The sequence below is a fragment of the Rattus rattus genome, chromosome 9, assembly GCF_011064425.1.
Source record: "Rattus rattus isolate New Zealand chromosome 9, Rrattus_CSIRO_v1, whole genome shotgun sequence".
In the NCBI taxonomy this organism is placed as follows: domain Eukaryota; kingdom Metazoa; phylum Chordata; class Mammalia; order Rodentia; family Muridae; genus Rattus; species Rattus rattus.
Window position 1 is genome coordinate 40251339 of NC_046162.1, and position 10183 is coordinate 40261521.

The 10183-nt window shown below is 46.8% G+C and overlaps 1 protein-coding gene across 1 annotated transcript in view; it reads right to left on the reverse strand.

The window, feature by feature from the left end:
* Positions 1–9972, reverse strand: part of Larp1 (La ribonucleoprotein 1, translational regulator) — a 90852-nt gene extending 80880 nt beyond the window's left edge. Inside the window, exon 1 of the mRNA XM_032913833.1 lies at positions 9954–9972. The gene's annotated coding sequence lies outside the window, so the exon portion shown is untranslated. The remainder of the gene's footprint in view (positions 1–9953) is intronic.
* Positions 9973–10183: the final 211 nt, after the last annotated feature.

The window sequence follows — 10183 nt, forward strand, 5'->3', positions numbered from 1 at the left end:
AGTGAGGCTGGGCCTCCAGTGGCTCTCTGGGTCTCCTGGTCATCACAGGAGACAGACTTAGGACCTGTCACTGTACCCTCGCTAAGCCCTAAAGTTAAGGTGTTGACCATCCATCCCTGGTGAGACTGGGAATTCACACTGTCCTGTATCATTACATGAAGTCTCTGTGGATCAGTCAGTGCCAGATCCAACTGTCAGTTTCCTGGTAGGAGTTCAGAAGGAAATCAGATGTCAGTTCTAGACCAGATGGCCTCTGGTTCACCTATGGCCTTAGGCAAGTCACTCTCCAGCCCCAGGCACAGACTCTCCTCTCAGAACTTCTACCTGAAGGCAGCTAGCTCTGAGAGGCCAACTCTGACATTCTAGGAATCAGAGGTTCTATGACTCCTGCACTACTTGGCTGCCCTCTGTGCTCCTGACCTGGTTCCAAAAGCGTGGAGAGTGGAAGGCTCTCCCCCAGCTGTGCAAGGGATTCCAGCTCTCTGCGAGCTGTGGGCGGGGCTCTGAGATTAATCCATCTACTGGCTGGGGATGATGGCATAGGGCTACAGCCCTGCAATCCCAGAATTTGGAAGACAGAGGCAGAAGGATCATCTCAAAACAAAAACAAAAATAAAACAAAAAGAGGCCCAGGGATGCAGGGGATGCAATTCAGTTGGCAGAGCACTTGCAAAGGCTTTGATTCTGTCCCCAGCGCTTCGTACAGGGATGTTGGGGTGTGCAGCACTGAGGCAAGCGGTCAGGAGCTCAAGGGCATCCTCAGGTACTAATGGAACTGCCAGCTAGCCTGAGCTACACTGAGACTCAGTCTCAAAGCCAACCAACCATCCAAGACTCTGTCTGCCTCAGCGGGCAGGCTCACCCCTGACCCCTCCCTTCAATTCCCTGAATTTGTCCCAATGCCTTCCCACCAACTTCTGGTGGAGAAGATTCTGGAACCATCCCCTCTGTTCCTAGCTCCCTAGAGTTGCCTCATTGTCCTGGGTAATGGAGAAGGCATAGAGGACAAGACAAAAGGTGTCCACAGCTCTGTGAAGGCATGCGCTCACTCAGGCACACATCTGTGCACAAGGAAGTAGAAATGCTGAGAAGAGGAACATAGGAAGACTGGAGGCAGAGCAATGTGGGCTGACCTAATGACCTACATTCAATCCCAAGATCCACATGGTGCAAGGAGCTAACTGGTTCCTGCACGCTGTGCTCTGATCTCACACCACACACCACACACCACACACGTGTGCCCATAATAAATAAATAAGCAAATAAAGATTAAAAAGAGAGGAGGTGTGTGCTGTCAGAGATGTAGCTGGTCCACTGACACAGTAATGGCAACGGCAAAGAGGAGGTCTCTGGCAGGCTGGCTTCTACAAGGTTAAGTGTCAGGCTGGATGACTGACACAACCATAGGTCAGGCTGCATCACCGGCGTTTGATGGGATGGTGGTGACAGCATCCTTTCTTCATGTCCCCTCAGCACTGAGTGTTCTCATCTGTTTTGCACATGAGAAGCTTGAGGCAGAGCCAGAGTTTAAATCTCAGCTCACTGACTCTTGGCCCCGAACCGGACTGTGACAGACTGTTTCACTGACGTGGACGCAGGCTGGGGCATGAGTGAGGAAGTTGTGCTCCCCCAGGCTTACACTTTCTCTTCCGGGACCAGCCCCGGCTACCAATTGGAAGCAGGGGAGCCCCCTTTGCTCCTGCGGCCTCAGCTCTGTTTTATGTTGTATGAATGGGGAGTGCAGGGCCAGGACAGGGGTTTGTCTTGTTTGTTTTGAGACAGGGTCCCACTTGGTGACCTTGACCCTGCTCCTACATCCTGTGTTTGAATCACAAGCCTGGGTCACCAAGCCTGTTTTATTTTATGTTTAAAAATCGAGCTGGAAAGGGGGTGACTACACTTCACCGGCTTGCCAGAAGTGTCTATTGCATTGGTAGAGTTAAGAACCTCTGTCTTGGGACTTCTCTTTCTAAAAAGGGGAGCTGGGGAACCAGATGAAGGCTGCCAAAGGAGGGTATTTAGGGCTCGGGTCCCCTGAGGCCCCTCTGCTCCAGTGTGCACTCTCAGGCCAAAGAAAATGACTCAGGAAACTGGGACAGGAGCAAAGGGATCCTGAGAAGTAGAGCAGAAGCCGATGCACCCGGCTGGCAAATCTCAGTCTGGTGGCACAGAACTGGATTCCTCACTCCACCTCAGCCAGGCTTCCCAGGGTTCCTGGGGCCCAGGCTGGCTTCCAGCATTCTCTTCTCAATCTTAATTTTCTTCTCTAAGTCACTGAAGGCGGAAGAAGGATGGCTTCAAGGTCAAGCATGGTCCCGCCTCTGGGTCTGCCCTGCCACTGGACTTCAGACAAGTCCTCTCCCCTTCTCAAGCCAGTTTCCACAGGTTATTTTCATTGTGTCTAATGAGATAGCTGACTGATTTAAAGACACATTTTTGGCATACACATTGTTATCTGCAGTAGACATCACTAATAGATCTCAGTGCCTGATCAGTCCACACACATTGGAAGCTTTGGAAGCCTTTTTTTTTTTTTTTTTTAACACAACTGACTAATCCATCAGAAGTGGCAAATGGAGGGCTTGAGAGATGTCTCAGCAATTAGGAGCATTTGTGAGACAATCATGGGGGCCAGAGTTCAGATCCCAGCACCCTCATAACAAGGCAGATGTTGGGGTTGGGGATTTAGCTCAGTGGTAGAGCGCTTGCCTAGCAAGGGCAAGGCCCTGGGTTCGGTCCCCAGCTCCAAAAAAAAAGAAAACAAACAAACAAACAAAAAAAACAAGGCAGATGTTCTGTGCGTGCCTGGCACTCCAGCACCTAACAGGGAGGAGACAGGAGGAGTTTGGGCTTGCTGGCTTCCAGCCTAGCTGATAGAACACAAGCCCCAGGGTTAGGGAGAGACTCTGCCCTAAAGGAATAGGTGGAGAGTGATAGAGGACACACACACACACACACACACACACACACACACACACACACACACACACACGGGCACATAAACTCACCTAGGCACAGATACATAAGCAAATGTTTTCAAAGTTTCTCTCTCTCTCTCTCTCTCTTTTTTAAAATTTATTTATTTATTTATTTATTTATTTATTTATTTTTTTTTTTTCCTTTTTTTTTTTCAGAGCTGGGGACAGATCCCAGGGCCAAGCGCTCTACCACTGAGCTAAATCCCCAACCCCAATTTATTTATTTTTATGTATATGAGTACACTGTATCTGTCATCAGACACACCAGAAAGGGTGTCAGACCCCATTACAGATGGCTGTGAGCCACCATGTGGTTGCTGGGATTTGAACTCAGGACCTCTGGAAGAGCAGTCAGTGCTCTTAACCACTGAGCCGTCTCTCCAGTCCCCTCTCTTTTTGTTTTTTTAAAGAAAGGACAGGGAAACTACTTATTATTCCTTGATAATCTAAATCTTAGATTCCACCCACATTTCCATCTCTGGCACTGTAGATCTCTATAGATCTGATCTCAGAGGATGGTAAGATGGCCCAGCAGGCAAGGTGATTGCTGTCAAGTCTAATGACCTCAGTTCAACCCCTCAAATAAAGTGGAATGAGTAAAGTGACTCTTGCAAGTTGTCCTCTGACATGTGTACCCCAACTCACATGTGTACCCCATCCATCAAACACACACACTGATAATAAGAAATAAAAATTTAAAAAGAGATCACCTTGGGGCTGGAGAGATGGCTCAATGGTTAAGAGCACTGACTCCTCTTCCAGTGGTGCTGGGTTCAATCCCCAGCACCAACATTGTAGCTCACAACCATCTGAAACTCCAAGATCTGACACCCTCACACAAACATATGTGCAGGCAAAACACTAATGCATATAAAATAAAAATAAAGTAATTTATTACAAAAAGAGAGATCACATCCTAGAACCCAAATACAATATTAAACAGATGTGAAGAACTATATAGATAGCTATCTCTGGGGTGTGTGTTTTTGTGTGTGTGTGTGTGTGTGTGTGTGTGTGTGTGTGTGTGTGTAGCAGAGTACACAGAAAAAATTAGAATGCTCTCTGCTAGTCTGTATGTTTTCTTTCATGTACCCTACAGCAAACTCAGGTGAGAGTTGGGGCCTGGGATGAGAATGGTAGGATAGCCCTTCCTAGGTGACAGAAGGAGGTGGAAGCCAGCCTCACTGGTCAAAGAGATGGGAATTCTTGTTCCATGGGACCCTTCCTGTCCCCAGGAGACCCACACCACAAGGACCAGGACCATTAGGCAGAGAGCACAGCAAAGACAACAGAAAAGAAATCTACTTGAGTATTAGCATGCAGAGGCCTCAAAGGCAACCCTAGAGAGTTATTTCAGAGAGCAGCCACCCCAAGTCAGAACTGACAGTACAGCCAGTCCCATCCAGTCAGCACTACACAGGGGGATCGAGTGGACAAATGAGGTGCAGAGTGCCATGCAGCAGCTGGGTAACCACAGATCCGAGGTGGAGAGAAGCCTAAGGAGAAAGTGGACTGGGGTTACCCTACATAAGAAAGACCCAGGCGGGGCTGGAGAGATGGCTCAGTGGTTAAGAGCACTGACTGCTCTTCTGTAGGTCCTGAGTTCAAATCCCAGCAACCACATGGTGGCTCACAACCATCTGTAATGGGATCTGATGCCCAGAAGGTTTGTCTGAAGATGGCTGCAGTGTACTTATATACATAAGTAAAATAAATTAATAAATCTTAAAAAAAAAAAAAAGACCCAGGTGGATGGTACACCACACGAGAAAGTGAGCTGGGGCAGCAGAGAGTGGTGGCACCTGCCTTTAATCCCAGCACTGGGGAGACAGAGGCAGGCAGATCTCTGGGTTTGAGGTGAGCCTGGTCTACAGAGGAGTTCAGGACAGCCAGGACTACACAGAGAAACCCTGTCTGGAAACAAACAAACAAATAAGCAAACAAAAAACTGTTAATGGGGGTTGGGATTTAGCTCAGTGGTAGAGCGCTTGCCTAGGAAGCACAAGGCCCTGGGTTCGGTCCCCAGCTCCAAAAAAAAAAAAAAAAAAAAAAAAAAAAAAAAAAAACTGTTAATGGGCTGGGGAGATGGCTGAATGGATAAAGCACTTAAAATTCAGGCCTGAAGACCTGAGTCAGAGTCCCAGAAACTCAGGGAAAGCAGGTGCAACAGCACACGTGTGCAACTCAGTGTTCCTAAACAGGTGTAATAGCACATGTGTGCAATCCAGTGCTCCTAAGGAGAGGTGGGAGGTGGAGACAGAGACAGTGTAGCCATTGTGGTATACACAGTGACTAAAAAGAGAAATACTATCTCTAAGAAAGTGGAAGGCAAGGAGGACACTGGAGGTTGTCCTCTGACCTCCACTCTTGCACATTTACACAAGAACATGTATATAAAGACATGTGAGTGACATACATTATATACACAGAAATACAGTATGGTCGCTGATTGGCTGGCTGAGAAGAATGCAGATACATATGGAGGGTCAGCCATTGCTTGGGGGGGTGTTTTTTTTTTTTTTTTTTTTTGAGACTGGGGACTGAACCCAGGGCCTTGTGTTTTGCTAGGCAAGCGCTCTACCACTGAGCTAAATCCCCAACAGAGTTTCTCTGTGTAACAACTCCAGATATTCTGGCCTTCAGATGTTTTAATGTTGCATGCCTTTGATCCCAGTACTTGGGAGGGAGAGATAGGTAAATGGATCACTGTGAGTTTGAGGCCAGCCTGGTCTACAAAGTGAGTTCCAGGACAGCCAGGCAGTTACATGGAGAAACTCTATCTTAATTAAAAACCAAATCTCGGGTTGGGGATTTAGCTCAGTGGTAGAGCGCTTGCCTAGCAAGCTCAAGGCCCTGGGTTCTGTTCCCAGCTCCTAAAAAAAGAAAAAAAACAAAAATCAAACAAAAAAAAAAAAAACCCAAATCTCACGCCAGCATTAACTAACACACACACACACACACACACACACACACACACACACACACACCTAAAGAAAGGAAGATTGATCTGATTTGATTTGATGTGTATGACTGTTTTGCCTCCTATATATATGTCTGTATGTGGTGAAGGCCAGAGAAGGGTGCTTGATCTCCCAGAACTGGAGTTAGAGATTGTTGTGAGCTGTTAAATGGGTGCTGAGAATTGAACCTAGGTCCTCTGGAGGAACAGCCAGTGCTCCTAACTGCTGAGTCATCTCTTCCTCTCAGAAATCCATTACTTTTTGTATGAGAACTTTAAAAAAAATAATAATAAAACAAAATAACTCAGAATCTATGTTTTCTTTGTGATAGAACAGTCTCATTTTAACATATTGCTTTCTTATAGTTAAAAGAACAGTAACAGCATCTGGGAGGTGGTGGCCCACAGTTTTAAATCCCTGCAAGAGGGAGGCAAGGCAGGCGGATCTCTGAGTTCGAGGTCAGCCTGGTACATAGAGTGAGTTCCAGGACAGCCAGGGCTACGCAGGGAAACCCTGTCTCAGAAAACTAAAATAGGGTTGGGGATTTAGCTCAGTGGTAGAGCACTTGCCTAGGAAGCGCAAGGCCCTGGGTTCAGTTCCCAGCTCCGAAAAAAAAAAAACCAAAAAAAAAAAAAAAAGAAAAAGAAAAGAAGGAAAAAAAAAAAGAAAACTAAAATAATAATTAAACAAACAAACAAGGAAAATAACAGCAGCAGCACCACCACCATCAATATAAACCCCAAGGGACCAGTTAAAGCATAGGCAAAGACTTCTTTTCCTTTCTTTCCACTGTTTTGTTTTATTTTTGTGTGCGAGCATGGCCGAGGCACAGACTGTAGGGTTTGGAGGACAGCTTGTGGGAGTTAGTTCTCTTTCTACCATGGGTCCTGAGGAATCAAACTCAGTCCGAAGGCTTGGCAACTTTACATTCTGAGCCACCTCCCAGCTTGTCCTCTTTTCTTTCTTTCTTTCTTTCTTTCTTTCTTTCTTTCTTTCTTTCTTTCTTTCTTTCTTTCTTTCTATTGTTCTTTTATTTGTTGGAGAAAACTTTTGTTGTTGTTGCTGTTGCTTTCTGAGTCAGGGTTTCTCCTTGTAGCCCTGGCTGTCCTGGAACTTACTCTGTAGGCCAGGCTGGTCTCAAACTCAGAGATTCCCTCTGCCTCTGTCTCCCAAGTGCTGGGATTAAAAGGGTGTGTGCACCATGTTTGGCTTTCAATTTTTTTCTCATTAATTAGAATTTTAAGGAAAAAATTACTAGGCATGGTGGTGCACACCTAGAATCTGGGCTCTCAGGAGTGAGAAGCAGGGGCCTCACTACAAAGTTGAGGTTACCATGGTCTACATGGCAAGAGCCTGTCTGCAAACAAACAAACAAACAAACAAACAGAATTCTAGCTGTAAATGGAACCAGCTATATCCTGGGCCACTCCTTGAGCCTTAGTGTTGCAACATAATGAACTGGTTCTCTTCTGAGTTCCACACTAGTACAATGGTTAGTTAGCGCAACGAGTGCCAGCTAACCCAGCCAAGCCTGAAGAGTGCCTCCCAGCTTCCCAGAGGGAGCCCCAGTCCCCCACAGCGCTTCAAGTTCAAACTCTCAGTATAGTTGAAAATTACTTAGATTTCCCATTCTCTTGTTCCTACCTCCCCAGTGCTGGGATTATGGGTCTGTACCACACCCATTCAGTTTATTCGGCTGTAGGGAATGAAGCCAGAGCTTTATGTATAGGCTGTACCAAGTTTTTTTCAAGTCTTGGTTGCTCAATGCACCTGGAACTCTATCTAACCCCAATACTTACTGCATTCAAACATTCACACACTAGGTTGGGGATTTAGCTCAGTGGTAGAGCGCTTGCCTAGCAACCGCAAGGCCCTGGGTTCGGTCCCCAGCTCTGAAAAAAAAAAACAAAAAACAAAAAAACATTCACACACACACACACACACACACACACACACACACACACACACACACACCACAACAGAGCTCTGTGCCCCGTTGGGAGAATTATTGAGATGCCAAGGCTATGGTTACCAAGGACAGCTGCTTGAAAGCCTTCCCCTAGGGTGCAGCTTAACAGTGTTGCTTAGAAGATAGGTCTGCCCTGGAGCAGGGGACTGGCTCGCTTGACTCTTTAGGGGCCAGAGAATGTTCCACTAGAATTCGTTTGCTCCTGTGTGTTGGTGCAGGACCCTGTGTCTGGAGACAGTTTTCACTCAGTCCAGGGCCACAGCTTCAGAACCCACACACCTTGAGGCTGGGGAAGGGCAAGGGATGAGGGGATAGGGCAGCTAAGTTCAAATGACTGAACAGGGGCTTCTCTTGTTTTTTTTTTTTTTTCTCTCTCTCTCTCTTCTTTCTTTTTTTTTTTTTTTTTTTTTTTTGAGACAGGGTCTCAGCCCAGGCTGGCTTTAAACTCCTGATTCTTCTGCCTCTGTTTCCCACATACTGGAGTTCACAGGCATGCATTATAAACGCAATTATTATTCATCATAGATAATAGTTAGTATTACAAAACGACATAGCAAGAGAGCCTGTCTCCAAACATGTATTACAAAGGCTATATTTTATAAAACGATCATTACCTGATCTCATCCATTCTTTGCTTTTTTTAAATTGGTTTTTGTAGAAATTTCTTTTTTACTGTTTAAATAATGATAAAGATTTGCCAGTTTTATATTGTTTAATCGTCTATTCCCCTTCTAAGTATCTTACTGCTTTTTAAAAGACTTACTTTATTTTGTGTTGTGTGTCTGTGTGTATGTGCGTTCGCATGAGTTCAGGTGCCCTGAGAGGCCAGAAAAGGACCCGGGGTTACCTGGAGCCGGAGTTACAGGTGATTGTGAACCATGGGTCCTCAGAACGGAACCTAGGGCCTTTGGAGCAGCATTGAGTGACTGCTGAACCCTCTCTCAGCTCCTGCCTCCCTAGGTTTTTGTTTTGTTTGTTTGTTTGTTTGTTTCACTGTGTAGCCCTGATTGGCCTAGTACTAACTATGTAGATCAGGCTGGCTTTGAACTCACAGAGATATGCTTGTTTTAGCTGGGACTAAAGGCATGTGCCTGGTCCCTAAAATGCATTTTTATCTTTAAGTTCCTGCAGTTTAACCTTCCCTGTAATATACTGTTTTATTTAGCTCTAAGAATAATCCTGGTGAAAAAGCACTGCCCAGTTAGTTACCATATGTGGCCAGAAAGCTGAGTCTCAGCGTATCTAGCAGCTGTCTGAGGTCACAGAGCCAGGGGATGCAGAAGTAGACATGTAGCTCTGACCCCAAATCCCCAATCTACCCGCTGAGGGCGGCTTTAGCCCCTGACCAGCAGCAACACGGTGAGAACATCACCTGTCCCACTTGTCTCCCAGCCACACTTAAGCATAGGTTGGAGGGAGACCTCACGTCATCCATTCAGCGGTCTCTGTGCAGAGATTGGATGAACCGGATGTGGAGCCCCAGTGAATGTTTTACACCCATACAAAAGGCTTTCAGACCCAGCCTCCCACCTCCAAGGATGAACACTGAACCCGGAACCTCACCCGTATCTGTGCCTAGAGGCTCCTTGTCCATGACCCCCATTCTGACATCTCTTCACAGTGTTCTTTCCCTAATTTCACAAGGTCAAGTACAAATCAAATATTGACTCTTGATAAGAGCTCGCAGACAAACTAAAACGCCACATCTCTTTACTTTGGGCTAACCTTGCAACAGCTCAAGCGGTAGATTCCAACTGGCCAGAAATCACATACTGGCTACTCCTGTAGGGCGGCAATTGCTGTGGCAAATCGAGCAACAGCTCGTTGTGTGAGAAGCACAAATTGGGAGGGAAGATGTTCAAAACAAGGTGCAACAGAGGAAAACTGCAAAAGGGAACCCGGATTCCTTTCCCTGGTTGGGGATTGGAGGCTCAGAGAGCTGGAATGACTGACTCAATGCACTCAGTTGCTAGATCCCCGAGACAGGGATCATCCCACCAAACCCTGTGGTCCTGAGACTCACAAGGCCCAGGGGTCTGGACTCACCAGGGCTGCTGAAGTGGGTCAGGACAGGGAAATGGCTTCTCCACGTCACCTGTGGACTCCTCCCCCGTCCTCCCCTGGGGCAGCTGCTAAGGCCATTCAGCTTCTCCTTCCTGGGAGGTGGCCAGGACTCCGCATGAGAGCCTCCTGGGAAACCGGCACTGGGTGAGGTGGGGGCCGCCTTCAGGAGAGACTGAGCCCTAGGGCTACGATGGGGTCACAGTGTGTATCTC